Genomic DNA, 7,530 nt, shown 5'->3' with positions numbered 1-7,530 from the left:
TCCCGGCGCAGGCGCAGGTCGCCTCCCGCGCTCTAATTGGGGCGGGTGCTGTGGAGTCACGCTTGATAGAACCTCTAACGGGAGCACCACGTTGGATGGTGTCTACACCAATGCCTTCAGCCTGTAGTGTAAATACTCCGTCCCTGAAGACCTGGCACCGGCCCTCGTCCCCTCCATCTCGGAGCTGCGTGCATCCGCACCCAGGCCTCCTGGGACCTAAGGCTGTGCAGCAGGCAGGGCCTCCGGGGGACCCTCCCCTTCGGCTATCGGGAACTGAAGAGGACGCCGCGGCGGGGAGCCCGGGCTCAGCCTGGAAGCACAGCCGCACCACTTTCCTGACTGCTGGCACTGACCGGTTCCCAGACCTTGTCATCGTACCGCGGACCTCAAGGCCACGATAAGCATTGACCCAGAGGAACTAAGTTCATGCTGGGCTTTCCCAAGAGGCTAAGGAAATGTGTGTTCGCACCATCTCTACGCCTTTGCCCTACAGTAGGGTTCTTTTGAAACCAATTTAAATGTTCCTTTAAAAAATATCCCTTTGGGACACTTTTACTAAAATGTTGCCTTTGAGGTTTACAGTGATAAATCTCTTTAAGTCACTTTTCCATTTAGTTTTTCTGATGAACTCCAAGTGCTACACTGCTGAATTCTTAAACTGGAGAATTCGTAGCCCCGAATCTGTACAGGAGGCTGTGAAATACAGCAGAATCCTAGCGATACATCTTTTTCCGGAGCACCAGTTTTACAGGATTTGGGAGAAAAAGTTAAGTAATTTACAAGGTAATAATCAAAAATTTAAAGCTAAGATGGGGCTGGAAGATATCTGCATTAACTGTGAACGAGAACCTATTTCCAGTGACTTTAAACAGTAAGATACACGGTGTAGCAAGTCAACAGAAAAACTGCTGGATTCCTAAGTAACAATATGGTACCTAGATGCAAGATGCAGATTATGTTAGGGTGGAAAATGCCCAAACCCTGCTTCTCGGTCGTCTCACATTTAATGTGCTGGCTGCCTGACTGCAGCTTCCTAACAGCCAGTTTCAGCCACCTCCTGTGGGAGCCCGCTGGCATTTGACATTGGAAAAGTAACTTCTACCATTGAGGCATTGACACAATCTATGACTCTATTTGGCTTTTCTGAGATGAGGGTCTCAGCTATGCAGATGAGATTGACCTGGAGCTCTCTGTGTAATCCAGGCTAAACTCACTGTGTAATCCAGGCTGGGTTTATGGGATTACGGGTGTCGACCTGGAGCTCACTGTAATCCAAACTAGTTTTATGGGATTATGGGCGTGCACCACCACGCCCGGCAAACAATACCACTGGACTCGTCAGGTTGAGTGGGGCCTTCGCCTTTACATCAGCGGCCGTGATCCGGGTCTCACCTTTTCCATCAGGCTTTTGAAAGAACCACCTCAGTTCAAACCCATTGCCATTGGCCCCAACCCCCTTCTTTAAGAATGTTGCTTTTTTAAAGATAAACTGGGCCTGGTGGATGATAGCATTAGAAAGGTTGAGGAAAGCCTCCAACAAAGGCAGAAGCAACGGGAAAAGGACGAATCTTGGTATCAAAATTGGTTTTCCCCTTGCCCCGCTTGCCCCTGGAGATTGTTAAAGATTGCATAGGGTTAATTGTTGATGTACGCCTTCCCACTTACCCCTCCCCACATTTGGTAAAATACTGATTGCTGTATGCTGATAAATGCTTTGTCCCTTTATGGTTAAATGCTTGAGTGACTCATGTGATTGGTAGAAGATTTGTTTGAACTGTCCAATAAGCTTGCTGAACCTTCCCCCTGGGATAACAGTATATAATCGTTTTGCTGAGCCAATAAAGAGCCTTTGATCAGAAATCAGACTTGGGCCATGTGCTCTAACTTCTTAAAGATTTCCTTCACAGACATTCAAGATCGGATCGGCCTCTGATGACCCACGAATAAGAGGCGGCTCTCACCTCCTATTCCCCGCTGGACGGGGTTCCCCCAGAGAGCCGCAACCTCCCCTCTTCCTGGTCTGCTGCCAAAAACAGCACCCCAGCCTCCCCGCTTTCCTCTGTGCCCCCCAACAGTCCTCTCTTTCCCTGGTTAGCATGCAACTGACTCATGAACACATGAAGCACATGCAGAATGCTCCCCTGCTCCCCTGTAAACCCGGCATTGGCTTCTCATTACAATAGAACAATCTCCAATAACTGGCCCCTACCTGCCTCTTCAGCGACCTTTCCTACCCCTACTTGTTCATACTGGTAGGTATAAAATTTCCTATCAGACCTGAAGGCAATCTGAACTGACAGATACTAGATAATAGAATCTAGCATATAGGGCATGGAAGGAAAAGACTGAGAAAGAAAGATGGGTGATTTTTAAAAAGTAGAATAGAGGTTAGTAAGGGGTAGAGACAGGGTGAGTCATGGGTACCAAAATACAGAGGAAAAGTAGTTCTAATGTTCTATAGCACAGTAAGGCAGTTGTGGTCTATAACAATTCTACATTTTAAAATAACTGTAGAGGAGGTTTGAAAGGTTTCTGTTACTGCTTGTATCTAGATATTCCCCCAAAGCTTCGTGCACTCAGGGAGTTTTAAAGACAGCTGGATTAGGGTGTATGAATGTGGGTTAACAGAATGTGTGGTACTGGGATTAAGGGGTAAATAATGGAATCCCCACTCCGGTTATGAATGGCACCAATCAGTAGGCTTACACCCTGGATGAAATATAAAGGGAGAGAGGGAAGGCAGGCTTGCTGCTTTCTGCCTGCCACACCATGAAATGTTTCTCCTCCTTGGTGCCCTTCTGCCATGCTGCCCTGACTCGGAGCCAGCCAACTATGAGCCAAAACCCCTGCCAACTGTGGTCTAAAATAAACCTTTCCTGCTTTAACATTGGGTGTCAGATATTTCGGCTCAGCAATGAGAAAAGTAACACACTAATTCATAGAAATGATATTACATATTTAAGGAGATGAAAGTGCTAATTTCTGATTTGGTAACTTCACATTATACACATACGGAATTGTAATACTGTATGCCATAAGTAGAAATATATATCAATTAAAAAAATTTTTAAAAGCACACTAAACAATAAAAACAATTGAGCTGTATGGATAAGTCCAAAAGGATATAGTAATAGTGAAATTTTTGAAAAACAACTAACAGACTTGCAAAGAGATAGAAATACCTTTAATCATATCCTGAGAACAAAACTTATGTACTTAGTAAATGTAAAGGGATAAAAATTTCATATATCACATTTCTGGGCCATAATGTAGTAAAATCAGAAATAACAAATAGAATTTAAGATAGTTGTCTCTTTGGAAATATCAAATATCCTTTCATATGATTATGCATGTTCCAAGGTGCAGATCCAAAACACAGTTATGGTGCCTATGCATATGCATAGTTACAAATATGTCATATCCAGAGATGTGCGATGATCGTGGAAGAAAACAGTTCTGGAATGGCCATGTTATGTTCCTGGGAGCTCGGGCACTGCCTTGCAGTCATCACCGTCATCTTCGGAGCAGCGGTGCAGGGAGTGTAAGTGCTGGAGGTATCAGTACTAAGTCAGAGAACTCCCTCCTGCTGAGCCACAGTCCCTTCAGCAGAGGATCCCGGGTGGCTAGAAATCAGCTATTGTTACAGCTCAGGAGACCAGTGCTTCCTTCAGAAGGCGCCAACCTGCAATAGAAACACTGCTGTGGTCGGAATGTTTTGTATCCCCAGCCCCTGATTATATGTTGACACTGAGTCACCAGTGTGGTTAGGTGGCCCCTGGGAGGTGATGCATGGGCTGAGTGTCTGTAAAAGGAGCTCCAAGCACCGCCTGGCCCCTGCCACATGAGGACACAGGAGAAGGCACCATCCATGAACGAGGAAGCCCTCACTGACATCCACCAGGGGCTTCCCAGTGCCCAGAACTGCGATGGAGAAATGTGCTGTATGATCAGTCAGTCAGCAGAATTCTGTGCAGCAGCTGCAACGGATGATCCGTCCTACTTGGGGAGTCACTGGGGAGCCCAGAGGGCTCCAGTGCGAGCTCAGCTGAGGCTTGTTTTGTCCCCCTAGGCCGCGTCCTGGCTGGTGTCCTGTTGGGATGCGCATAAACTGAATGTTTCAGCTATGCAGCTGCTCACTGCGTGGAACTGTGCATGGGAAGCCAAGTTTCAGGAGCAGAGCACAGGACAGTTTGATTACAGCTCTGTCCCACCATTCAGGAACTGAAGAGACCCGCCTTATTGCCTGTCCCAACATGTCCTGACTTGCCCCGACAAGTTCCGAGAATAACCCGTCCACTTCCCGTCAACACACCCAATTCTCGGAATCTAAAGAACAAGGAAATAGTCCAACAATAAAATGTGGCAAAAGGACTTTCCGCGCAAAATACCCCTCCCAGCTTATGGCCTCATATGAATTAACCAATCCGCAATTCTGCTTCTGTACAACCCGCTTTCCCGCTCTCCAAACTATATATAAGCAAGATCATCCTTGGCGGGGCGCTTCTCTTGTCTTCGGACATTAGAGACGCCCGTGGCCCACGCAATAAAACCTCTGCATCTTGCATCCGTACGGTCTCGGCTGGTCATTGGGGGAAGGTGCGTCGAGTCGGACCTTACAGAACAAATTTGGAAGACAATTTGGAAATAGCTGAAACTTTTTCTAAAGCTCTTACAAGTTGTGTATACCTAAAAACATGTACTTAGAAATAAATTGGTACATAAAAAATTTAAATATTATTCTATTAACTACACAAACATCAAATACAGTGGACCCTTGACACGAACTGGATGGGTTCCTAAAGGCTGGTTGTAACTCAAGTTGATTGTAACTCAGTACAGCTGAGATCTGGATGTTTACCTCGATACAGACTATAGATATCACGGGGCAGATGAATCTTCCATTAACCTAATGAACCCAAGTTGTTTGTATGTCAGACCGGTTGTAACTTAAGGGTCCGCTGTATCTAGAATGAGGTGTTTCATAAGAGTGTAAGATTTGAATAAGCTAAAGTGACTCCATGCTAATAGGCCAGACTGTGCTTCTTCATATGCTAATTGCTACCTTGGTTAACAGCCGGCCCAGGGGCAATTGGTATGACAAAAGGTGACCGTAGAACATTTCCTGCATAAGATAAGCAATGTGTTTGCAGTCTGTTCTGTGAATTCCCTGACTCTGTGTTTAGAAAAACCTTATAAAAAGTACCTCAGCCCCTGAGCAGTTGCCTCTCTGAGCTACCTGGCTCCGGGAGTGCTGTCTGGCCAGACTAATAAAGGTCTCTTTACCATCTAGCCTGGTGTGTTCCTTCCTGGGTTTCTTGTTTCTCCGTCGAGCTCCCAGAGCCTCGCTGGGTGTTAGGGCCCAGCATCGTGGAGGCCTTTTTGGCTGTTCACGCTCTGTGGAGTGGAAGTGAGACTTTAGGTCTTACAAGAGCCCTCTCTGAGGTAGGTTTTAGTGTCTTCAATTTAAAGGTTCCTTAGTAAAAAATAGAATTGTAACTGTTTAAATGTGGAAGTCTCGCAGAAATACAATGTTGAGAGCTGGGTGTGTGGTAGTGAATGCCTATAATCCCAGCACTCAAGAGGATGAGGCAGGAGGATTGTAAATTTGAGGCCAGATCTTGTCAGAAAAAAAGAAGAGTAAAGGAAGGAAGGAAAGGAAGAAAATAAAGGAGTATATTGCTATGCCACAAAGAAGTATAAACTTGAGTCATTTGTAGGAAAATGGATGCACCTTGAGACCATAATGTTAAGTGAAATAAATCAGACACAGAAGTGCAAGTAAATAAAGAGACAATAGGAAATAGATGGACCTTTTGCAAATGGCAGGGGGACCGAGGGAGGGAGGGAGGCGAGGTGATGAAGAGAGCACCAAGATGTGCTGTGTGCGTGGGCAGCTCACGTTGGGCCTGAGCATCATGTACTGCAGACCTACAGTAGTAAAATGGAAAAACACAATGTGGAATGAAAAATGCAAGTCATAAAGATACATACGTATATATTTATCAAAAGTTTAAAATCGTACCACCTTAAGCAATGTATTATTTAGACATAAACATAAAACTATATGAAAGTCAAAGGAGTTTTTTAAAACTTCAGAGGAAGGATTCCCTGGGGTGATGATGATACATATTCACACACATGTGCAGCCTACCATGTCCACTTTAGAGCATTTCCACCACCCCAGAAAGAAGACGCCCCATAGTGTTTAACTGTCCCTCCCTAAACTCCCACTAATTGGCTTTCTTTTCTTTTCTTTTTTCTTTGTGGTGCTGCGGGTGAGACCCATGGCCTCACTTGCTAACCAAGCACTCCATCCTTTCTGGACATTTCATGGAAAAGTGAGGTAGGAGACTAGGCCGCGGCCTCATCTGCAGGCCCTTGTTAACCATGGGCATGGAGCAGCCGCCCTGGAGCCTGGCACCTGATGTCAATCTTCTGACTGGAGAACAAGCCAGCTCTGCCGCAGGGCTGACACCTGCAAGCACCTAGAGGCTCAGCGGGCCCGCCTGGGGGTGGAAGTCCAGGAGGAGCTATAAAAGAGGCCCGCCCAAGGCTTGCAGGCCCTTAGTGCTCTTTTGTGGTTGGAGAGGTTCAAGCTACTGTTTTTCCTTCAAAGCATCCTTTTTCCGTGAGCAGCGTTGTGCTGCTTTTTCTTTTGCTCCTTTTTTTTGGCCTTAAGTATTAGTCCTTTATATTCGCCAACGCAAAGTCATAGAAAAATTCATATTTTTAAAAAGTTCCTCTGTTGTGTGCTGGTGCTGGAGGAAACAAATCGAAGGCAGGGAGCCAGCCGCAGCCCTCTGGAGGCCCTGAAGGGGCTTCACTCATTCCCAGGCCCCCTGGGCGTGGGGCCCTGCTGACTCTGGGCTCGGCTGTGGGGAGGATTTTTGGTTCCCAGGGGGTGGGAGTGGGGCTGGAAGTGGAAGAAAGTGGAAAAAGGGTGATGGAAGGGAGGTTCCCAGGGAATGGGAGTGGGGCCGGAAGTGGAAGGGGAAAAGAAAGAAGGGGGATGGAAAGGGGGAAAGAAAAAATACAGCAGCAGGGAGGGGTGGAGCAGCTTGAAGTCGGCCATTTGGAGCTATGAGTGTTGAACGAATGTGCCCAGCGCTGGGGGAGGAAGGAAGAACCTCGGCAGCTCCCAAATCCCAGCCTTCCAAAGCAGGAGGCCTGGCCGGGCTCCCCTCACGAGAGAGCCGGAGAGTCAGGGTGCAGGTGGCATCGGTGTGCTGGAGAAGTCCGCAGCACGAGAGTCGTAGTCTCAGGGGAAGCTGCGTTTCCCTTTTAGGCTCGTCGGAAAGGCTCAGTTAACTGGCAGCCATGGGTGTAGGTCGTTTGCCATGTGCGGACGCCCGCAAAGCACAGCTGTGGGGTGCTTGGCACCCTGTGGGGACAACACGGATTACTTTCCATCTCTCTGTGGGTCCTGGAAGTATGTTCTGCCCAGAATGGGCAGGCTGCAACTACCGTGGGTGAATAATAGAAGCTGCTTATATTCAGTTTCTTTTTTTCCAGAAATGTAGCAGTTGGATA

The sequence above is a fragment of the Fukomys damarensis genome, unplaced genomic scaffold, assembly GCF_012274545.1.
Source record: "Fukomys damarensis isolate Sample0158 unplaced genomic scaffold, DMR_v1.0_HiC HiC_scaffold_10, whole genome shotgun sequence".
NCBI classification, from domain to species: Eukaryota; Metazoa; Chordata; class Mammalia; order Rodentia; family Bathyergidae; genus Fukomys; species Fukomys damarensis.
This window is presented reverse-complemented; position numbering follows the sequence as displayed.